Here is a 25,569-nt window from a genome sequence, read left to right as displayed (position 1 = left end):
AAACTTTCGCTAGCTGCTCCAGTGTAGGCGAGAAACTATATACCAGGTGAGTACCCAACTTCGTAGGGTTGACTTTCGGACTATGCGCTGTAGTAATTGCGTTGTTAGTAGTGTTAGTCCCATGACTTGCGTTAGGCTCCTGTGCTGTTACAGCGACATCGTGTTGAAACACAAGCATCAGTGTGCATTACGACTGAAGTCAACATGGGTCTGAACAAGGTGAACAGGGATTATTGGTGACTTTGTCTCATGAAAATAACCGCCAGTAGTCCTGCTGCAATTCGCGAGTATCGATGTATTAACAGAATGCGGAGAGGTCCTCTTCCCTTATTGGGGTTGAAGTACGTGTTTCGGAGGTAAGAACTAACTAGTGATTTGGGAAATGCTCATGGGAGAGGCACACAGCCAACTGCACCACAAATTGTTGAAGAGGTTACCGTTGGCATGGTTGAGAATGCTGACGCAGTGTGCGATCTTCAAGCAATGCACGAGCTGCGTCGAGACAGCTAAACGTTCCATGGTCCACCATTCGAAAAGTGCCACTAACAGTTGTGAAATGGAATCTCTAGTGCGATTCCACGCTGTCATGTATGCGCGTTGTCATTACATTGAGTAAAGATTGTAATCTGAAAGGTAAACATGGTGCGGGATTAACAAATATTATCCTATCGTGTGCAAATAAAAATGTTTCTCTATTCGTTATTTCTCTTCCTCATGTCCTTTTAATTTTTTCCAGAAAGTTTGATTGTTCTACGACCACTACTTTTTCATGGAGGCCCCACCTCAAGTAGTGAAATTTTAGTTATAACCACACTGTATTTTAGCAGGAGTACCTATTCACTGATTTAAACTGCTGCACCTGAAAGCCGCCTACCCCTCCTTAAACTTGAGAAGAATACATGATTAGGATCACATCAATGCAAAAGCCCCGAAAATATCCCCCTTTTTGTATAGGATGTTGACCCATGAAGTAATATGGTGGTATGACTTCAACTGATGATATATCCAGAATGAGAAATGACGTTCATAGCAACAAGACGGAACTTGTTACACGCCTTCACCGAGCAAGATGGCGCAACAGCAAGACCCTGGACACATAATCCGGATCAGTGCGATTCAGATCCCAGTCTGGCCATCTGTTTTAGGTTTTCTGGCATTTCCATAAATCGCTTAATATTGGTTCATATGCGTTGTTAAGAGCAACCCCGATTTCCTTCGTCATGATTTCCGGATCTGAGCATATTCTTCGATTCTGGCCGCATCATCGACCAAACGATAACCTCAGTCTTACTTTTAACTGCTCGCACGCATCACAGTCCTTTGTACCAAATAGTTCCAGTCAGTACCAAACGCTCACACGACACAGGAAATAGTGCGCAGCATACGGAAGCCTTTCCATATAAGACCCTCCAGTAACAGGACAAGACTTTACTTGCTTATTTTTATTTCCTGTAGTTTAAGTGATCTAGGAACTGGACGAAACTGGAACAAAGAGAATTCCTTTGCCTGCACTGAGTAAATCGCGCCGTGCTTGGACGCAGTCCTCTCGTTAATTCCGCTCACACTTGGGCCATCCACAAAGCGCGTGCCTCCGGGCTTAGACACACTCGTCCGTCGCCCGTTAATGCTATCCGCACCTAACGTTCCCATCATAAGTCACCGCACCAGACTACAATGTCACATTACAAAATACACGCGGAGACACTCTCTACTTTGTGGTGATTGTAACGAGGAAGAGTTTTATGGCTCCATTGAAACGCTCGAGTAACGCATTACTGGATGCGGCAACATTTTAGTGCCTAGCTACGAGAACAGTTCCGTGGAAGCGGGCTGACTACAGCGTAGCTACTAAGTCACCGCTGGACACCTTTCCGCAGAAGGGGTAATAATGATCAATCTTTCTCCCTCCTGCTCCTTTAAAAGGCAATCACTTCTTCGTGTCTACTACCTTGATTTCGCTATTCGCTATTCATAAACGCAAAAATGTGTATTTCTTCAGCTAATTAGTTTCTCTGTCGAATATAAAGCGAACAATAAAAGCAGTTTCTTAGTTAATATTTCACCTAGTCCAATAATTCATTCATAAAGATCTGAAGTAGACACACCCATCTAGAAATCTGTAACATTCTCTTCCACGTTGGTGAAGCAACACACTATAAAACCGTTCTCATATGGGACTTAAAAACGGAGCTGTATGAGTTTTGTGTCTTCAGTTCCTGTTATTTCACGTTGAGGAAGCACTGTCACGTGTGAAACACGAAATAAGTTCTGCCATATTTCGACAACGTGTAACTAAACGTTTAGCCAATAAAAGGCAGGACTGGTCACTACGTCACAAACAGACCTTGTGCGACGCCATATTTTATTTCGTCGCTTTCAGTTCGAGTCCATATTTGATGGGTTTTATATTATAACGAAAACCCAATTAAAATATTCCATTTTAAAGCACCAGTAAATTTCGTATCTTTCGAGAACCCGTCGTTATTGGTGCAATTTGTTATATTAAAATGACGGAAAACGTCTTACTGTTAAAGAATTTTTGTATTTGTACATTTTCTTGCGTGTTACGGAAATATACCTTTTGAAAGCAACGGTAGGTTGAAGAATCAACAGATATCCATTGTTCTTGGTACTGTTTGTTATAATTAAATGTTAGTTAATACTATACCAGCGATTAAAGCATCCAGGACATCACAACTTAAAAGACATGGTCTTTTGTTACACAAGTTTAGCATAGTGTAGTGGATAGAGACAAGGAGTTACGACGTAATGCGTAGCACCCCGCTCTTTCCAAAATAAATTTATTAACGTTTGCATTTTCTAAAAGGTTTCTCGACTGTCTTATTAATTTAGGAGAAGTACAATCAATAATATTCGATGTTATGTAAATATAACTGCACTCTCTCTTGTGAGCTTCTTCGTTTTCCTGAGCGTGCCAAGGGAAATAGACCAATAAATTGCAAGATTTTGCGATACTTCGATACATAATTTGCTTGACACGCAAGAGAGCATTTACGACTTACTGTAAGATATTTTGCAGTTTCTTGTTTCAAGTCTTTTATTTCACATGTCCTAAAATTTGTGCTACTGATTAGAAATCCTGTAATGAGACTGTGGAAGACTGTTGTTAATTTAAATCGCACTATTTGTAACGGAAATTTTATAAACTGATGCCCGTATTGTTGGACATGCAAGTTTTCTCTTCGGTTTATAACATGTTCATGGATACTGAAGTTGTTGTTTATGTGTATTACACGCCGAACAACATGATTCGCACATGGACAAGGGACGAAATGTGTTTCTTGATAGAGCTAATGCAAGAATTTTACGTCCGTCCATGTTCGTAAACAAAATGACTGATCTGCGAACCAGGTGCAGCCGAAAACTGCCACTGGAGGGAATCAGGTTAGGCAGGACGTCGCATGTGACGTGGGCGCTGCGTTTCCTGCGACAGGTTTTAGCGTTCGCGTCCACGTCCACGTTAGCTGCATCGTTCCGTATGAGACACCTGAAGGGGGGTAGCTGTTAGGACACTGCACTTGTTTTCGGAAGGCAGGTGGTTTAAAACCTAATCCAGCCATCCAGATGTACGTTTCATGTGATTTCCGTAAATCGTTTAAGCTAAACACATTGGTGGTTTCCTCGAAAGGACGGGGCCGATGTCCTTTTCGATCCTTTCTTAATTCGAGCTTGGTGCGATAATAAAAACTGTAACGTTTTGCGCATAGCTACCATAAATACCTGGGAACGACCGTCCGGAGGGCCGTAAAGTGGACTGGCCACAAAAAATAGACGTCACGCTGAGATGCATTGGGGGGGCAACTCAAAGAAATGCGTTTCGTAGAAGAAAAAACCTTTAAAAAGACTTTTTCGATCGATTCTTGAGTATTGCTGATCTGTCTCGGAATCTTACCGGATTGGTTTAATAGGAGAGAGAGAGAGAAGATACAACGAAGAGTGGTGGGCAAGCCACGGGATCGTTCTGTCTGCGCCACAGTATTACGGAGATGATCCATAACTCTTATGGTGGACGCTAGAAGAGAGGCGTTGTGCGTCACGGAGAGCTTTGCTATTGGAATTCCGAGACCGTACCTACCAGGAAGCTTCGACAAACAGTTACCTTCTCTCACATTTATCTCGCGAAACGACCACGATGAGAATATCACAGAAATTAATAAATCCTATTAACAACGCAATACCATGGCTTCTGAATTACATGCAAAAGGTTTGAGGGAGGCTCCATGGACATGGGCGTATTTTGCGTGCACTACTCCCAGGATACTTAATCGAAATCCTACATATATTCGATCCAAATGAGATCTTTGGGCCGAGCTCCCACCAGACACCGTGAGTGTAAAAGACAATTGAGTCATCATGGAATAGAATGACTTCCAAATGTTGAAAAGTGAAACGAAGTGGTATAATGTTTCAAGTACCTTAGTTCACATGATCATTGCAGACACCTACATCCAGGTTTAAACTCTGCAGGAATCAGTATTTCAGTGTATGGTCAAGAGCGCTTCTGCTACCATTATTGCCACCTCCTTTTCATTGTTCCATTCGTGAATGGCGCGCCACCCTTCGCCATACACTGAAATTATGCAGCGTACAGAGTTTAAACGAAGATGTGGGCGTCTGTAATGACCATGTCAGCTAAGTGACTTTAAACATTATACCCCTCCGTTTCATTTTTCATATTTGAGAAATCATCCTAGTCCATAATGCCTCAATTGTTTCTTACACTCACGGGGTCTGGTGGGAGCTTGGTCCAAAGAGCTCAATCTGTGTAGTATTTCGATCAGGTAACATTGGGGTTCATTCATTTTGAGTCGTCAGTCTTCCGATTGGTTTGACGCGGCCCGCCACGAATTCGTCTTCTGTGCCAACCTCTTCATTTCAGAGTAGTACTTGCAACCTACGTTCTCAATTATTTGGTGAAAGTATCCCAATCTCTGTCTTCCTCTAATGTTTTCGCCCTTTAAAGCTCCTTCTAGTACCATATAAGTCATTCCTTGGCGTCTTAACAGGTATCCTGTCATCCTGTCCTTTCTCCTTATCAGTGTTTTCCACATATTACTTTCCGATTCTGTGCAGAAACTGCTCATTCCTTCCCTTGCCCGTCCACCTAATTTTCAACATTCGTCTGTAGTACCATATCTTAATTCTCTTCCGTTCCGATTTTCCAACAGTCCATATTTCACCACCATACATACAATGCTGTGCACCAGACGTATATTCTCAGAAATTTGTTGCTCAAATTAAGGCCCATGTTTGATACTAGTAGACTTCTCTTGGTCAGGAATGCCATTTTCGCCATTGCTATTCTGCTTTTGACGTTCTCCTTGCTCTGTCCGTCAGTGGATATTTTTATGCCTAGGTAGCATAATTCCTTAACTTCATCTACTTCGTGACTGTCAATCCTGATGTTAAGTTTCAAGCTGTTCTCGTTTCTGCGACTTCTCATTAGTTTCGTCTTGTATGTATTGTATTGTATGTTAACCGAGGACCTAGAAACGATAGAGAGGCTCCGTCCCCGCCGCAGCCACAGTGGTCCACAACGCCACGACGACTACCGCAGTCCACTTCACCCCTCCGCCGCCCCACACCGAACCCAGGATTATTGTGCGGTTCGGCCCCCCGTGGACCCCCCCCCCCCAGAGAACGTCTCACACTAGACGAGTGTAACCGCTGTGTTTGCGTGGTAGATTAATGGTGGTGTACGCGTGCGTGGAGAACTTGTTTGCGCAGCAATCGACGACATATTGTAACTGAGGCGGTATAAGGGGAACCAGCCCGCATTCGTCGAGGCAGATGGAAAACCGCCTAAAAACCATCCACAGACTGGCCGGTTCACAGGAACTCGACACAAATCCACCGGCCGGATTCGTGTCGGGGACCAGGCGCTCCTTCCCGCCCGGTAAGCCGTGAGTTAGGCCGCACGGACAACCGGGTGGGCCTAGTTTCGTCTTACTCGTACTTCGATTTACTCTCAATCCTCATTCTGTACTCGTGAGACTGTTCATTCCGTTCAGCAGATCATGTAATTGTTCTTCACATCCACTGCCGGCCGGTGTGGCCGTGCGGTAAAGGCGCTTCAGTCTGGAATCGCGTGACCGCTACGGTCGCAGGTTCGAATCCTGCCTCGGGCTTGGATGTGTGTGATGTCCTTAGGTTAGTTAGGTTTAAGTAGTTCTAAGTTCTAGGGGACTGATGACCACAGATGTTAAGTCCCATAGTGCTCAGAGCCCTTTGGACCATTTCACATGCACTCAGGATAGCAATGTCATCAGTGAATCGTATCTTAGATAATGTTTCACCTTGAATTTTAATCCCACTATTGAACCTTACTTTCCTTTTTATCATTCCTTCTTCGATGTACAGATTGAACAGTAGGCGCGAAAGACTACATCACTGTCTTACAATTTCTTGTAATTCGAGCACTTAGTTTGCGTCGTCCACTCTTATTATACCCTTGTGGCTCTTCAGCATATTGCATATTACTCGTCTCACCCTGTAGCTTACCCCTATCATTTTACATTGTCAAACGCTTTTTCCAGGTCGACAAATCCTATGAACGTGTCTTGATTTTTCTTTAGTCTTGCTTCCGTTATCGACCGCAACGTCATAATTTTCCCCTGATGCCTTTATCTTTCCTAAAGCCGACCGGATCGTCATCTAATACATCCTCAATTTTCTTTTCCCTCCTTCTGTATATTGTTCTTGTCAGCAACTTTGATGCATGAGCTGTTAAACTGATTGTGCGATAATTATTGCACTTGTCAGCTCTAGCAGTCTTTGGAATTGTGCGGATGATATTGTTCCGAAAGTCAGATAGTATGCCGCTAGATGCATACACTCTACTCGCCAATGTGAATAGTCGTTTTGTTCCCACTTCCCCATATGATTTCAGAAATTCTGATGGAATGTTATCTATCCCTTCAGCCTTATTTAGTCTGAAGTCCTCCAAAGCTCTTCTAAATTCTGATTCTAATAATGGATTCCCTATCTCTTCTAAATCGACTCCTGTTTCTTCTTCTATCACATCAGACAAATCTTCCCCCTCATAGAGACTTTCAATGTATTCTTTCCGCCTATACGCTCTCTGCTCTGCATTTAAAAGTGTAATTCCCGTTGCACACTTAATGTCATCACCCTTGCTTTTATTGCCACCGAAAGTTGTTTTCAATTTACTGCAATCATTTCTTTTTCGATTTCTTCCCATTTTTCATGCAGTTATTTCGTCTTAGTTTCCCTGCACTTCCTATTTATTTCATTCTTGAGCGACTTGTACTTTTGTGTTCGGGAATCTCTCTAAACATTTTTGTACTTCGTTCTTTCATCGGTAAACTAAAGTATTTATTCTGTTACCAATAGTTTCTTCGCAGTTCCCCCCTTTGTACCTGCTTTTCTCTTTCCAAATTCTGCGAATTCTCTTTTTAGATATATCCATTCCTCTTCAACTGTACTGCCTACTGAGCTATTCTTTATTGCTGTATCTATAGCCTTAGAGGACTTCAAGCGTATCTCATCATTCCTTAATACTTCTATATCCCACTTCTTTGCGTATTGATTCTTCCCGACTAATCTCTTAAACTTCAGCCTACTCTTCATCACAGCTACATTGTGATCTGCGTTTATATCTATTCATGGGTACGCTTTACAATCCAGTATCTGATTTCGCAATCTCTGTCTGACCATGATGTAACCAAGTGATATCCTCCCATATTACCCGGCCTTTTCCAAGTATACCCTATCCTCTTGTGATTTTTGAACAGTGTATTCACTATAACCAACTGAAATTTATTACAGAACTCAATTAATCTTTCTTCTCTCTCATTCTATGTACCAAGCCCACATTCTCCTGTAACCTTCTCTTCTACTACTTCTCCTACAACTCCATTCCAGTGACCCTGGCTGGGAGTAGTGCACGCTAAATACGCCCATGTCCATGGAGCCTTTCTCAAGCCATTTGCGCACAATCCAGGAGCTATGACGGGAGGGGGGGGGGGGGGAGGAGAATGGGTTCGTGTACCACTAGAGATGGCAGACAATGGCAGCTGTATTAAGTGGCCCACATCATCCTACGTGAACATTCTGCACAAGAATGGTTCAAATGGCTCTGAGCACTATGTGACTTAACCGCTGTGGTCATCAGTCCCCTAGAACTTAGAACTACTTAAACCTAACTAACCTAAGGACATCACACACATCCATGCCCGAGGCAGGATTCGAACCTGCGACCGCAGCGGTCACGTGGTTCCAGACTGTAGAGCCTAGAATCGCTCGGCCACTCCGGCCGGCTCTGCAAAAGAGTATACCCCTAACATCAGTCTTTATGGTCACAGCTGGCAATCTAGTGGATCGCTCTTGTGGTTTCCGAATAATTATCTATGTGTTCGGAGAAGAACGAGTGGATAGGCTATTGGGGACACGGAAATCTGGGTACCTGATTAAGAGGAATTTCCAGAAAAGAAAATTTGCTTTCATTAGGAAAGTGGGCTACATCGAACAGAAGCTCTTGAGCAAGAATTAAGGGGCTGAAAGCTGTAACCAGTGAAGAGCCAGTTAACTAAGTGACTGACATTAACAAAAGAACTGAAAGTTTCTTGAGATGCTAGTAACGCGCTGTAGGTGTTTGGGTTAGGTTAGGTTGTTTTGGGAAGGAGACCAGACAGCGAGGTCATCAGTCTCATCGGATTAGAGAATAACGGGGAAGGAAGTCGGCCGTGCCCTTTCAAAGGAACCATCCCGGCATTCGCCTGGAGCGATTTAGGGAAATCACGGAAAACCTAAATCAGGACGGCCGGACGCGGGATTGAACCGTCGTCCCCCCGAATGCGAGTCCAGTGTCTAACCACTGCGGCACCTCGCTCGGTGTAGGTGTTTGAAAAAACAAATATACAGCCGTACACGCTCTCAGGAAGCGACTGTTCGGGCCATGATTTCTCGAATGAGTTGGTTTCTCAGGAGGAGAATATAGAACCGTTTCATCACGCGTCTCATCACTCCTTACTGGTTGTTCGGAAATGCCTCACACTCAGTACTAGATCCTATAAAGGTGGCCCTGGTCGCTGTCCACACACGAAGGGCTGAAACTGTACTTATGGCATCTTGCAACTGAGGGAGGAAACGTTCCGCGCATTTCAAAACATAGCTTGTAACGTGAAAGACGGAACCAAAGCATTTTCTGGGGAGCCTCGTTAGCGGGGTGGTAGTACCTTAATATTCTCTGGCTTGTCATCCCAGGAGACATTTCGCCAGGTTGTCATCATCAAACGGCGGGTCTCCTGCCTTCGTCTTACTCCTTGTGTTCTGTGAGATGTATTACACAGTGGTACACGTTTATCGTAGTTATTGCTATAATCCATGGTGAAGAGGTGATTCTGGATGGCATGAATGATCATTAGCTGTTGTTGCGTTTCGCATCAATGTGGCTCCCGTTCAGCTGCCACAGACCACGCAAGTCGAGAAAACCCGCATTCTGCGCGTCCCCTTGGATTTCAGAAACGATACGGTCTGGATACTTGGGTAGGGTTCACGGATGGTCGTCTGATTGGGCCATACCTTCTTCCAGCACATATCACGGGTGCCGCGTACTTGCGATTCCTTGGCATTGTACTGCATGGACTCTTGAAAGATGTGCCACAGTATGTGCGTTAATACATGTGACTCCAGTATGATGGCGCATCACCTCAGTTTTCACGCACGGTCCAATTGAATCATGTTACTGGCCACTGAACAAACGGACCTTCCTTTGCTCCGGTGTTGGAGGCTAAGCAGACCACTGTTACTCCTCGATCTTCTCTGGGTGGTCATATGGGCCTCTCTTATTGGACTATCCTGGAGTTATGCTGGGATAGAAGAAACCATGGTAGCTAGCAAGCTAGCGGTTGAATTAATCTTTGTTTATCACCAACTTCTTCAAGATGTTAAAGTAGTAGATGGCTTTCGTGTCCCCCTTCATTCACACACCTCTCTGCAACAGCGTTAGCCAGTCGGCGAGGATGAGGACAGGACATGATCCTGAGCTCCTTTTTTAAAATGACGTCACACATGAGATCGAGAATTTCGTGGAAATCATGTGGCTTGTGGGGAAGAGGAGGTTTTGGGATGTCCGGTGGGGTAATGGCATATGGGTGGTTCCTGTATGGGTACGTCTCGTCTCGAAGTGACGCGGCGATTTTCTTGAGCGCCGGCTGCACGCTGCGCTCGTCAGGGAGCGTCAGGAATTGTGAAATTCTTCCTCCGACTCTTCCTCATCTTGTGTGGTTGTCTCGGTGGGCGTCTCTTCGTCTTGCGTCTGCTGGTCATCCTCTTCGGAGGGAGAGAAGGCGTCTCCACGTCCTCAGCGTTGTCGCGGCCTCCCGCATTTTTGCAGGGGGCGAGACTGTGTATGTCTTGGTGGCGGAGTCCACCTCCGCCTTCCGCCTCGCAGGGGTGATGGTGGCCCAACGATTTGGGCCACAGTGGACAGATCGTGGTGGTGCGATTGCTGGGCCTGCCAGTTCTCCCAACTTGAACCAGTTAGACTACTACCTGTGGAATTAAATGAAATCTTTGATTTATGAGGTCCCTGTGGGATACGGGGCAACGGCCTTGCCGCAGCGGATACACCGGTTCCCGTCAGATCACCGAAGTTAGGCGCTGTCGGGCGTGGCCGGCACTTGGATGGGTGACCATCCGGGCCGCCATGCGCTCTTGCCATTTTTCGGGTGCACTCAGCCTCGTGATGCCAATTGAGGAGCTACTCGACCGAATAGTAGCGGCTCCGGTCAAAGAAAACCATCGCAACGGCCGTGAGAGCCGTGTATGGCCACACGCCCCTCCTATCCGCATCCTCAGCTGAGAATGTCGCGGCGGTCGGATGGTCCCGGTGGGCCACATGTAGCCTGATGACGGAGTGCTTTATGGCATACGAGGAAGACTATTGGCACCGGTTAAGGCTGAGGTGGAAGCTGGAGGACCAGGGATTGCTACATGGCGTGCATCGGAACACGGTTCACAGGTACCGTATCTGCGTTGATGCCGGTGGTCGTCACATATAGGCCCACTTGCATGAACACAGACGACAGGCAACAGGAGTCAGCACTGTGTATTGTGGTATTTTACGTGTAGGGGTAAGCGATACGTTTGCGGACAGGACTTCCTATGCTAAACTGTCTTCCCCCCCTGCCCTACAGGTCCTCATACTCTGCAAATGGAATTTAGTTACACCTCTTGTAACGACGCACAGGTTGTGAGATCAAGGCAGAAGGCAGCGACGGATGTCTAAATCTTGTTATTCTCCACATATTTTCACGAAGGGGATATATATTATAATATGTTTAGTGTATAAATATGCATGGAAAATAAGGCAGCCAGTTTAGGCGGTGGTAGGTGTTACTAATGTTGAGAAGTGCCGTGATACCAGGAAAGCGACTGACGGAAGTGTGGCCGCCCGGGCGCGGAGAGGCGCGACAACAATCGAGGCATCAATCGCCGGCGCTACCTGCTACCTGCCGCTGACAATGGCCGTCGCCGCATTCCACGCCGCGAGGCGGGGCGTCAGCCGGCGGCGCCGAGCGCGCATCAGAATGGCGACATTAGCGCCTGCCAGACGCCGCCTCCTCCTGCCGTGGCGACGCTCACACAAGGCCACGGCTCGGACCACATACCGTCGGAAACGTAAGCTCACCGTGCAACCGCACTACTTACCTTCGAACGAGTCAGCAGATGCAAGCTCATTACACTACTGGCCATTAAAATTGCTACACCAAGAAGAAATGCAGATGATAAACGGGTATTCATTGGACAAATATATTATGCTAGAACTGACATGTGATTACATTTTCGCGCAATTTGGGTGCATAGATCCGGAGAAATCAGTACCCAGAACAACCACCTCTGGCCGTAATAACGGCCTTGATACGCCTGGGCATTGAGTCGAACAGAGCTTGGATGGCGTGTACAGGTACAGCTGCCCATGCAACTTCAACACCATACCACAGTTCATCAAGAGTAGTGACTGGCGTATTGTGACGAGCCAGGTGCTCGGCCACCATTGACCAGACGTTTTCAATTGGTGAGATATCTGGAGAATGTGCTGGCTAGGGCAGCAGTTGAACATTTTCTGTATCCAGAAAGCCCGTACAGGACGTGCAACATGCGGTCGTGCATTATCCCGCTGAAATGTAGGGTTTCGCAGGGATCGAATGAAGGGTAGAGCCACGAGTCGTAACACATCTGAAATGTAATGTCCGCTGTTCAAAGTGCCGTCAATGCGAACAAGAGGTGACCGAGACGTGTAACCAATCGCACGCCATACCATCACGTGCGTTGAAGCGCCAGTATGGCGATGACGAATACACGCTTCCAGTGTGCGTTCATCATGATTTCACCAAACACGCATGCGACCATCATGATATTGTAAACAGAACCTGGATTCATCCGAAAAAATAACGTTTTGCCATTCGTGCATCCAGGTTCGTCGTTGAGTACACCATCCCACGCGCTCCTGTATGTGATGCAGCGTCAAAGGTAACCGCAGCCATGGTCTCCGAGCTGATAGTCCATGCTGCTGCAAACGTCGTCGAACTGTTCGTGTAGATGGTTCTTGTCTTGCAAACGTCCCCATCTGTTGACTCAGGGATCGAGACGTGGCTGCACGATCCGTTACATCCACGCGGATATGATGCCTGTCATCTCGACTGCTAGTGAGACGAGGCCGTTGGGATCCAGCACGGCGTTCCTTATTACCCTCCTGAACCCACCGATTCCATATTCTGCTGACAGTCATTGGATCTCGACCAACGCAAGCAGCACTCCAACGCAAGCAGCACTGTCGCGATACGATAAACCGCAATCGCGATAGGCTAGAATTCGACCTTTATCAAAGTCGGAACGTGATGGTACGCATTTCTCTTCCTTACACGAGGCATCACAACAACGTTTCACGAGACAACGCCGGTCAACTGCTGTTTGTGTATGAGAAATCGGTTGGAAATTTTCCTGATGTCATTACGTTGTAGGTGTCGCCACCGCCGCCAACCTTGTGTTAATGCTCTGAAAAGCTAATCATTTCCAAATCACAGATCTTCTTCCTGACGGTTAAATTTCGCGTCTATAGCACGTCATCTTCGTGGTGTAGCAATTTTAATGGCCAGTAGTGTAAATGATCTGGCGGACAGGGTGGGCAGCATTTTGCTGTTGTTTGCTGATGATACTGTGATGAACGGGAAGGTGTCGAAGATGAATGACTGTAGGATCATACAAGATTGCTTACGCAATACTTCTAGTTGGTATGATGAATGGCAACTGGTTCTAAACGTAGAAAAATGTAAGTTATTGCGGATGGGTAGCGAAAACAAACCCGTAGTGTTCGAAGACAGTATTAATAGTGTCCTGCTTGACACTGTCACGTCGTTTACATATACGGCCGTAACGTCGCAAAGCTATGTGAAATGGAACGAGCATATGAGGACTGTTGTAGAAAAGACAAATGGTCGTCTTCGTTTTATTGCGAAAATTTTTGGAAAGTGTGCTTTACGTGCAAGGAGCCCGCTATAGGACGCTAGTGCAACCTTTTCTTGACCACTGCGCGAGTATCTGGGATTCGCGCAAGGTCGGATTAAAAGAAGACATCGAAGCAATTCAGAGGCGGGCTGCTAGATTTGTTATCGGTAGGTTCGAACAACATGCAAGTATTACAGAGATGCTTCGTGAACTCAAATGGGAATCCCTAGAAGGAAGGTGATGTTCTTTTCAAGGAACTCTATTGATAAAATTTAGAAACCGAGATTTGAGGCTGACTGCAGAACGATCCTACTACCACCAACATACATTTCACGTAAGGACCACATAGATAAGGTCGAGAAACCAGGGTTCATACGGAGGCATGTAGACAATCGTTTTGCCCTCGCTCCATCTGCGAGTGGAACAGGAGAGGAAATGACTAGTGGTGGTATAGTGTACCCTCCACCACGCACCGTACGGTAGATGTAGATGTAGAATCGGGATATAGATGTAGAATCGGAATATACTTGATCTATTTACTCTTGTCTTTTGAAGGAACAGCTACAGTATGTGGGAATTCATGGCAGGGTCAGACATCTGAAAAGCAGCTTTGACCAGGATTGTTGATTAATTACAAAGTTCAGTAACACACATGAAACTCATGACCTGATATCAGACCAATGCTAAAACTATGTGGTCCCATACTTGCTTGATAACCATGATAAAGTAAAATTACAGGAGAAAACCACCTTGAATGACTTCAGACGTAAGGACACGAGAGAGGGACTCCACGCGAAGAGGAGAATAATTCTGCATTGTCACATGAATAGAAACACACAACACAGAAACAAAAGGGAACAGTCCCTTTTGAACTATTGAACCACACAGGAGCTAGAGGCCGTCCTGCAGAATGACGTAAGTCGATGTCAAAACATTCTCACTAAATTTAATCAATTCCTTAACAACCGTTGTATTTCACAACCACTATGCGAATTTGGGTTCATTCTGCGTAGAATCATTTCTCCCACTTATTAGGAAAGACTGTGCACCTGATATCTTTACTTTGTGCACACACGGCGATTGAGCCATCAAAGGGTCTTCCGCCAGAAACACAAACAATTTCAAATCGTGCGATCAAATTCAAGTAAAACACATCAACATTACAATTTAATCGCTGAAGGTGATAACTTTGGCTGTGAAGTTGGAAACTTGTCCCTTCTTCTGTAAGAGGCTCATCACATGAAATTATCGATCTGCTTATCTCAGGCAATTAATAAATAAAGAAACAGCAGCGTTGATGGTATATGATCGCTGTTGACATGCACGAAAGAAGAACTCAGACACCACTCACGAGATTTTATAAAAAACTCCACGATTCAAATAAGAAACACTCTCGAGCACTTAGTGAAATTAATGAAGCGATCCTCTAACATACAACAAACATCTGCCCCACTAACTACCAAAGCATATTCCGAGGAACGTTCATGCTTACCACTTCAGCAGATGGAACCGACAGTGCTGCTCGGAAACGTCGGCCATTGGTTGTTACCGCGAGGATCTGGTATTTAAGGGAATGGGACTGGATTCAGAGCCCAGAATGCCGTTCAGAAAATCCAGCCAGCTGCGGCTGCTGTTAAGATCAGTTTTTTTTTTTTTTTTTCATGATCAACAGCTGGGAGAGAAAAGACGGGAATTTTGACACACAAAGTAGCAATTTTGTCAGACCTCCCTGGAGAAGATTATGAAGGAATGCACTACATTACCAAAGAGCACAAGAAAGTATTTCTTTCCGTCACTGGCGGATTTGAATAGATACACTCACACATTCATGTTTGCAGAGGTTACCCTGGGAGACAGAGTGGTCATGGAGAGGACGCTGGTTCTAACACAAAATAATTGTTGTGGCGCCATGCGTGTTCTCTTTCCTGGGGACTACAATATACCGAAAAACTATCTGAAAAACATATAGAGGGTGCAAAAAAGTAACAGGACATAGAGTACGCTCCATTGAACAATTTTAGGTAGGGACCCTAGGGTCGGAGAAGCCAGTTTAAGGAGATACGGAAGTAAACTTGTCTACCGCTTTGTCTAGCATTACTGTTTTTCAGCTTATTTACATCAAAAATGCGTACATGTTTACACGTACTGTGCTGTTTATTTACATGTACATTCTTTATTTCCTGCAAGGAAACAAGGAAGACAAGCCTGATTAACAGGAAGTCATGATGCAGGTTTTGTTTCCTTTTCTTGACCATAAGGTGGCTCTGTTGTATCGTATTTACACTGTCCCATAACAGAAATGTGCTATGAATCAACGACAGACCCATTCAAATGGCTCTGAGCACTATGGGACTTAACTTCTAAGGTCATCAGTGGACCCATTCACTACTCAGTGCTATTCAGAGACCTACAGTACAATACGATGGAGCAGTACCGGCACAGTATTTTCTGGTGGCTGGATAGGAAGGGGTGATCTTACTCCTTGGCCTGCGAGGTCACGTGACCTGAACCCTCAGCCGGCCGAAGTGGCCGCGCGGTTCTGGCGCTGCAGTCTGGAACCGCGAGACCGCTACGGTCGCAGGTTCGAATCCTGCCTCGGGCATGGATGTGTGTGATGTCCTTAGGTTAGTTAGGTTTAACTAGTTCTAAGTTCTAGGGGACTGATGAGCATAGATGTTAAGTCCCATAGTGCTCAGAGCCATTTGAACCATTTTTTGCAGTTAACTAATGTAAATAAAAAAGAACACAGTAATGTGATTTTATTCCCGTTGTCTCCTTAAGCTAGATTCTCCAATCCCAGGTTCCGTACTTCGAATTGTTCAGTGGAGCATTTGCTATGTCCTATTAAATTTTTTATCGAAATACTTTATATAAACTAGGGTTCCTTCTTGCGGTTCGTGGCTGTGCAGCTGTCTCAATAATGAAAAGACGATACTACAGTGTACTGGAGACGATTTTATTGTCAGTTAGCACAATACGAACCTAAGGACAACACAACATCCAGTCCCGGGCGGAGAAAATGCCCGACCATCGATTCCGTGCCCCTTCGGTCAGCAAACTGCTACGCTAACACAGCCGTTACCGACGCCGACGAAATAGAAACGAGTTTACCAGGCAATGTCATACGAGACAAAATGAAAATGGGCTTTGAGAACTCTTTTTCATTGTGACCGGGCAGCATGGAACGCTGATGTATGGCGTCACATTGTGTTCAGCTATGGATCGCGATAATCCACAACGTCGGATAACCATCGGAGGTGAGTATGGTGGCGAGCAGCGGAGAGGCCCCATTTTTTCAGTCTTTGGGAGAGGCATAGCTGTGCAACTCATGAACTCATAGTGTGGGGAACCATAGGGTACCAGGTGTAGAAGCATGCAACCGAATGGTGCTAGCCGTAAGTGTAGGGCCCGTGAGCAGCGCCATCTATTTCCTGTAGCGGCTGACGACGAATTTCAACATACAGTAACCCAAGTTCCATACATCGGTATCTGTTTGAAACTCGTAAACATGGCGAGTTTTGTGCCTACGAACTACTATTTGTCGACAGCTTTGGCGTTTTTTTTGTTATCAGTTGAACCGCATCGAATGACTGTCGAAGCTCTCGGCGAAGATGCTCCTGCAAGAAAACAGTGTTTCGAGTGGTTCAAAAAGCTCAAAAGGGGTGATTTAGACATGAGAAGCCACCCGGTTAGCCGTGTGGTCTAACGCACTGCTTTCCGGGCGGGAAGGCGTGCCGGTCCCCGGCACGAATCCGCACGGCGTATTAGTGTCGAGGTCCGGTGTGCCGGCCAGTCTGTGGATGGTTTTTAAGGCGGTTTTCCATCTGCCTCGACGAATGCGGGCTGCTTCCCCCTATTCCGCCTCATTTACACTATGTCGGCGGTTGCTGCGCAACACTTTCTCCACGTACGCGTACACCACAATTACTCTACCACGCATCTGGTGTGGGACCGCACAATAATCCTGGGTTCGGTGTGGGGCGGCGGTGGGGTGAGTGGACTGCTGTAGCCTGTTGTGGGGTTGTGAACCACTGAGGGCTACGGCGGGGACGAAGCCTCTCCGGCGTTTCTAGGCCCCCAGTTCTATACCATACCATAGGCATGAGAAATGACGAGCGCGGGAACCACCGAAAAAGTCCGAAGACAACGAATTGCAGCCTTTATTGGATGAAGATGATACTCAAACTCATCAGAAGTCGCGGAACGATTGAGTGTGACGCAGAAAGCTATGGGAAAAGTGCAGAAAGTGGGAAAATGGGTTCCGCATGAACTGAATGAAGGTTGGGTAGACAGATAGACGGTCAAGAAAGTGTGACTAGTAGGGTTCCATTTTTACCGATTTTAAAAAATGGTTCAAATGGCTATAAGCACTATGGGACTTAACATCTGAGGTCATCAGTCCCCGAGACTTAGAACTACTTAAACCTAACAAACCTAAGGATATCACACACATCCATGCCCGAGGCAGGATTCGAACCTGCGACAGTAGCAGTAGCGCGGTTCGAAAGACAGCAAGCAAATCGAAAGACCACTTGTGAAATGCTGCTTGTCAGATACAACAGGAAGCCGTTTCTCCCTCGAATAGTGACAGGTGATGAAAAATGGATATATTTTGGGAATCCTAGGTGTCGTAAATCATAGGTGAATCCAGGCAAACCGTCGACATCAACTGCAGGACCAAATCTCTTTGGAAAGAAGACATGCTCTGTGTTTGGTGGGAACGGAAGGGTGCCATCCTTTATGAGCTGCTAAAGCCTGGTGAAACCGTTAACACTGATCGCTGCCAACAGCAAATGATCGATTTATATCGACCATTACGTGAAAAACATCAAAATACGGAAAAAGGCAACTCAAAGTCATATTTCTCCATGATAAAGCTCCATCATGCACAGCAAATAGCGTCAGGGAAACGATCGATATGTTCAGTGGGAAATACTAGGGTATGCGGCTTATTCTCCAGACTTGGATCCGTACGATTATCATCTATTGACTCACTGGCACACACTCTCGCTAAAATGAAAATGTACGAAAATGGCTCGCTGACTGCTTCGTTCCAGAAGAAGAACATTTTTTTTTGGCGTGGCAATCATAGCCTGCCGGAGACGTGGGAGAAATGTATAAATAGCAATGAAGATTACTTTGACTAAAATATTGTTTATCAGTTTCAGACAACGGAAGTGTAATTGTTGCATCCAAATTCCAGTTTCATACTTCTACACCTGGGATGACTGCAGGTCACGGCTGGTAGTGAATAAGGGAACTTTGAAGGCACAACGGTGCGTCACAGACATCAAGCGTCCACATGTGACAGTAGCGTGATACCTTTTCGCAACACGACAATGGCCGTTCACATGTGGCAACTGTGTGCATTAACTGTATGCGTGCTTCTGAGGCAGTCTCATAGCCAGGAAGATTCGTAGATATGTCCTCGATAGAACATATGTGAGACCAGCTGGCAAGTCAACTCCGTCCCAGTGCCACTGTTCAGGATACAAGTCACCAGTTCAAACAGGGGAAAATACAATGAATCAGTCAGTACATGCATCCAGGCCAGAGATGGCGCACGTCGTTCAGATAAGTTGGCTCATACTGTCAAGTTCATTGTAAACTGGAGTCGATTTTGTGATCATCGAAATAGCATTACGTACTCTCTCTACCCGTGAAGTTTTGTTTTGTTTCCTCCTCCAGAAGTGGGTGTTTCACTTTTTTTGTCAGGCAGTTTGTGGTTATTTTAACCACACAGTTGTGTAATTGAATAATTCAAACAAAGAATAAGCACACACTACTGACCGATCAACATCAATTAGCAATAACAAAGCAATAGTATATTTACTACTAACACTAAGTGGCTTTTGCAGGATGGGCGAAAATCCTGATCATCCGAAAAACCACCATGACTGTGGACAACCGCTAAATTAGAATAAAAGGCTGTAAACTGAGGATGCTGCAACTCGATGTTCCATTCAAAGGTTTCCATTTCGCTACTAATGAAGAGATTGTCGAACTTCCTCCCATGGTGTTCTGCCGTCTTATTTTAACCTCAAAAATGGTTCAAATGGCTCTGAGCACTATGGGACTTAACTGCTGAGGTCATCAGTCCCCTAGAACGTAGAACTACTTAAATCTAACTAACCTAAAGACATCACACACATCCATGCCCGAGGCAGGATTCGAACCTGCGACCGTAGCAGCCGCGCGATTCCAGACTGTAGCGCCTAGAACCGCTCGGCCACTCCGGCCAGCATTTTACCCTCCTGAAATATTTACAGTTAACATCGTCCATCTTCTGCAACTAATTTAATATTTGTAAGTTGCTGAATGCTTTTCGTTATTCATTATTATCACTTTTTTTATTAACATTAATTACTAAGGACAATAAATTTTGCGATGTAAGACTTTTGTTACTATAAGACGCAAACTGGTAGCACTGGAAGAAGCAAATGGGTTTAACTAAACAATAAAAAATGAAGATGAAAAATAGTGCAATGTCAGAATGGCAGTTACTTAATAAATATCTCTTGTAACGTGCAACATCAATGAAGAAGGAACAAGGCAATTTGTACAAAGATTACTACATTTTTACCTTTGCAGACAGGTATACTCTTCGGTGATATGAAATATCACCTTATCATGTAATGCTGTGTTACTATCGACTTTGAAATACCGTGCTTTACCAAACGCTTTATACTGGGTGAAGCGCTTAAGTAATGAATATGATCTGCAACGACGAAATTTAGGAATCTCATGAAGGATATTATGTCCCAGAATAACCACCGACATTTTCCCGTTGGATTTCTATTTACTCTGCATACTTGCAGAGTCTGGAATCGCGCGACCGCTGCGGTCGCAGGTTCGAGTCCTGCCTCGGGCATGGATGTGTGTGATGTCCTTAGTTTGGTTAGGTTTAAGTAGTTCTAAGTTCTAGGGGACTGATGACCTCAGATGTTAAGTCCCATAGTGCTCAGAGCCATACTTGCAGGCCTCGCATCTTATACGTAAACCAAAGTGTTTATCACTAACAGGCACCCAGTGTTCCACTTGTCTTGCTTCACTCTGTTTCTGAATAGATACGCACCAATGTCTTTTCCACAGTCGTATCCCTTATTTTTGTGACTGTTTCCATCTCCGACACCACTCTCGTATTTCTGTGCACAGACTTGCTAACAGGACCACTAGAAACAAAGAAATACACGTAGTTGTAGTGAGGGAAATTTACAGACGTGATCCTCAGGCGATGTGGATATACGTAAGAACGTCTGAGTTCAGTGGTGCTCGCAGGATCGCACTGTGACGGTACAGGCAGTAGTACTACACATAAACTGGTCAAAGAATGGAAGGCTTAAATATGCGGTGTAGTGTCTGGGCCATACAGGAAAGTAAGAGCAGTCACCCAGCCCGAGGGGCCGCAGCAAGCCGAGTGAGGTGGTGAATAGGTACCTCACTAGCCAGTAAGCAGAAACCCTTCTGGATTTCCCCAATTAGGACACTGATGAAATAGAGCCACCACGTGGCTATGGATGCTGATCAGCATCACGAGATTCTCCCTGTGTCAAAACCGACCATTTTTGTCAAAACCGTCAAGTACGATAATTACTCTCCAATAAATAAATAAATCCAGCCAATCTCAATAACCCCAAGCTAGAAATGAAACTAAAAGTATGATTAAAGTTAATGTCTGTGACGCTTCCAATTGCTATACTTCCATATTAAATTTTTCCTCTCGAGGTGTTTTTAAACGTTGTTGTGAATCGTACTGAATGAAAGTTGAGCAGACGCCAGCCGAGCAGGGGAGAAAGCCAGTGTCCGGGCATTAAGAGGGGATGCAGGTCTTTTCAAAAGAGAAACAGTGCCTTTACAGCATAGGTATGAGAAGCCAGGTAAAAGATGGGATCGGTATTTTGCGTGTGGGCCGAACTCCGCCAGTGAAATGCCATCTTTCTTGTGTCCCAAACGACGGACAGCCATTGTATTGTGTTTTTAATATGGACAATCCGCTCGTCCCCGGAGGACGTGCGAGAAGCATACAATGAGGGAGCAGTGTTGCGATGGCCCGTCCTCCGCAGGAAGCCAGTATTCTAGTAAAAGCTAGGACCGAAGCAGTGCAAAGATACGAAGTGAAGCAAGACAGGAAGCCATGTCGTCCTTTTTTTTGTTTAAGATCACCGGATTCACAGCCATCAGACTGGCGCCAAGTTCATTGCCTTATTATTGATTCAGTTAAGAAATTTTAAGAGTATCTACCATTGGATAATACCGATAAATTCTAGAGTGGGAGAAAATAAATGCTGTGTTTACGTGGAGAAGACTAATTGACAAAATACAGTGTAGTACATACGGTGAGAGCCACTAGCTGCTTGTTTCCGAAGTCCAGCACTAAAAACCAAAATGACTGGTGAATTATGTTTAGACTAAGAATGGAATGGAGACTGCTGTACTTTTGGGACGGACGTGATTGGTCGGCACTTGGAAGAATCACAGTCATTGGTGCTCAGAAAACAAGAGAAGCCTCAGACGCAAATGGATACAGTAAAAATTCCGCTTCTTCCTGGGAATACTCTGTGGAACTTACTTACATCCGAGACTCTACAGGAGACGCTTCAGCTGAGAGACGGCCTTCGGTTATGGGCGCTGAGGGAAAGCAGCTTTTGGTGCAGGCCAAATGATTTACAGTTTTCAGCCACCAAATACGCTTCTCGCAGGCACCAGCATGGTTTGCCACTGCATAATTCGCAAACCAAATGCTGGAATGTACGCGGAGTTTCAGACAGACGTCAGGGCTTTTACATTTCTAATTCAATTACATTTATTACCACTCTCGAACTTAACATGCGCTCAGTCCAGATAGTGGGAGCATTTTTGTAGTTATTCCTTTCCTCTCTAATTAACCTTCGGCAATTGTCGTGCGACTTTAACTGTTCCTTTATACGTCGTATTCCCCTCCACCTTACTAGTCAAATTATGACAAGGTGCTGATAATTTAATTCTATTGTAACTTGTATGAAGACATAATAAACGTAATGGTTTCATGTCCTTGTGCAATTGTGTTGAAGTAAACAGCAAACTGTAGTTAATAGGGTATCATAGTCACCACTGTTTCATTCAGTAGTTTGATGAAACTCTCTATTTTATCATCTTGTGGGTTGCAGGACCCATGTTTCATGTATGCTTGGGCCACCACTATTTAATAAATTAAATTCATTAACTTACCCATTCCATGACACCTGCAGTTAAATTCACGTGGTTCTATATGGAGCGAGCTGACTATCCGTAAGATCACCTGGCGCAGCTGTCACTGACATCACAATATATTCATCAAAAACAATGGAATCACTTCGAGAAGGGTTACAGAATCTCTAACGACTACACTGAAATCGTAATGAAGAGTCGAATTCATTAAAATTATCACCATCGTTGTGCAATAAGTACTGATAAAGTTATTAAGATTTATATTTGAAATTATTTGTAACAACAGTAAAAAAAGCTGCAAATGGGATACAATTATGTACGACGCACTATCTGACAGCGCTTGAAGTCTGCTATAAAATGAGTATATGACTCTGCAGTACAGAAGAGACTGAGAATATATTATTAATATGTTTTGTCGGGGTGGCCTAAAAACGAGTTCTGCACATTTACGGTAAAGATCAGCAGCTGGGTGGACAATATACATTACTATACCAATTTATATAGATGTATTTAATACTAAAAATTGGTAATGTAATGTTGTAAGGAACTCAGTTGATAAGAATGACACTACAAGTGCATGAACAATAAAGATATGGACTTGACTAGGCTTCTGCAGTAACGTTTTGTAGCGTAAAACCGTTGTCTGAGAACACGATTTCAGGTATGTATAAAATTACTCTGTGTAATAATGGGATGAAAATGAATTGTAAAGACATACTTTATTTTTTTGAAAATTAACAATGTTAAAAATTTTGTAAATATACACTAATGGTGGTCTAGGACTTAAGACTGCAATAATAGTCGCATGACAGGTTAGGGAAGAAGGAGGCAGAAGTGTTGTAGGAGTCTATTGATGTCTTAGCTTACTGGGTAAGGTTGCCAAGTATGTTTGGTGTTGGGACTATTTCGATGTGCATCCATTCGGGACTCAGCCATTCCTCAGGATATAAGTTTCGGGTTAGAGACTGTTTGCCAGTGAATGCTGTTAAAGCTAACAACGACTGTACGTTGCTATGATAAAATGAAAATTACATAGAGACTTGGCTGAACTTGTTGAGCGCTAAGAATTTATGCAGGCTAGTCGAATTATCTCATTGCACAATGCCTCTGGCTTGCAATAGTTTTTGCCTGCGAACGCTCTGTTTGCTCTTCGACGACAGTTACTTTTTATTTCGTTTGCAGCACTCTGTGTAAGGCCACCATTTAAAGTAAATTTGTGCTTTCTGTGCTTAAACATTGACAAGAGCCGGCCAAAGTGTCCGAGCGGTTCTAGGCGCTACAGTCGGGAACCGCGCCACCGCTACGGTCGCAGGTTCGCGTCCTGCCTCGGGCATGGATGTGTGTGATGTCCTTAGGTTAGTTAGGTTTAATTAGTTCTAAGTTCTAGAGGACTGATGACCTCAGAAGTTAAGTCCCGTAGTGCTCAGAGCCATTTTTGAACCATTGACAAGAAGAAGGGGTAGAATGATGACATGTGTCGTCAAGACATCATGAAAGGACTTCCATGATACTAGAGGGTGTTGTAAAACGTAAAAACTGTAGGGGAATTCTGAGACTGAAATACATCCAGCAAATAATTGAGAATATTAAATGTCAGCGCTGCTATGGGGTGAAGAGGTAGGATTACGTGAAAACAGTCAGCTGAGTGGAAAGAAAGAAACATCTTCCTAAGGCTCCGAGAATTGAGGACTCTTATATTGAGGGGGAAATATAAGAAATCAGGTTTTCTGCCCGTTTACATTTTCAGGGGTTTTGTCTCAAGACTAGTGTAGGACCCAAAATACAAAATTACATTGTGGCAGAAAGAACTAGCCATATTTTACGCACAGGAAATGACCTGTCTCTGCTCAGGAGTAAGGAAATGGTTAAACATCTATTAGAGACAGTGAGAAGAGGAACTCGAACCTAATAAATAAAAATACATTCCTTAAGAAATAAATGCAACCCCTGAGCGTATGCTGCCGAATATCTCCAATAGTCTGCTGGAACTTTTTTATAGACCCTCCAACTTCTTTTCACAGTGTGAACATTATTTCCAAGTCCGTAGAAACGAAAATTTTCCCGTAAAAGCCTATAAGACTATTAATAATCAATATTAAGTAAGAAATTTGCCTAAGCCCCCTATATATGTCTCCCGAAGGGGCCACAAAGGCAGGACTAATTACAGCTCACCCAGATGCATTTAAGTGCTTCTTCTTCTTTGAGACATTCCTTGTCCGTGTCCTTTTAAAGGCTGTACTTAGTTCCTAACAGCTTCGTCGTCTACGGTACGTTGAACTCTAATCTTCGACCAATTTTGCCATTTCAAGGTGTTTACTGTAATACGTATGAGATGAAAGAGAAATCCATGACAGGGTCGTAATCCTAATTATGTCTATACGGAAAAGAAAACGCATTTTGCTAAGGACATTGTCTTTATTTTTTACAGTTACCTCATATTGACAACTTTGCTGTCGATGTATAATAATTTTGCCTTTCAGTATTCCGTTCAAATAGCTATTAATGATTTCGTCTATCTGCAGCGGAACCCGAAATGAAGGTTAGTTTCGAAGGTGTTACCTTGAATGTTATTTGGCCATCCGACGAATGTGAATACGAAATTATGGTTGTGGTGGAGAGTGATCTGTTCTGTAGCCTGTCTCGTTATATTGGACGATAGTAGCATTATTTGGCACGAGCGAAGCTGAGAATATAAATTGCTAGGATTGTGCTGATAGTAGATTTTTGTGCGCTGTCCACGAGTTATGGAATAGTTTGCTATCAGCCTGTCTATTTCCTCCCCCAACCGATGTTTTTCCCTCGACAGCACTAGATGCTTACACTCTTAACGTTACAAATACGAGCTTGTCGTCGTGATAGAAATTAATGTTCGCATTCCTCGTGATCAATGGA

At 44.5% G+C, this 25,569-nt stretch overlaps 1 pseudogene; it reads left to right on the top strand.

Moving 5' to 3' along the window:
- The first annotated feature begins 10,586 nt into the window (after positions 1 to 10,586).
- LOC126203425 (5S ribosomal RNA) lies at positions 10,587 to 10,704 on the top strand (annotated as a pseudogene).
- The last annotated feature ends 14,865 nt before the right edge of the window (positions 10,705 to 25,569 follow it).

The sequence above is a fragment of the Schistocerca nitens genome, chromosome 1 (assembly GCF_023898315.1).
Source record: "Schistocerca nitens isolate TAMUIC-IGC-003100 chromosome 1, iqSchNite1.1, whole genome shotgun sequence".
NCBI lineage: Eukaryota > Metazoa > Arthropoda > Insecta > Orthoptera > Acrididae > Schistocerca > Schistocerca nitens.
This window is presented reverse-complemented; position numbering and strand designations above follow the sequence as displayed.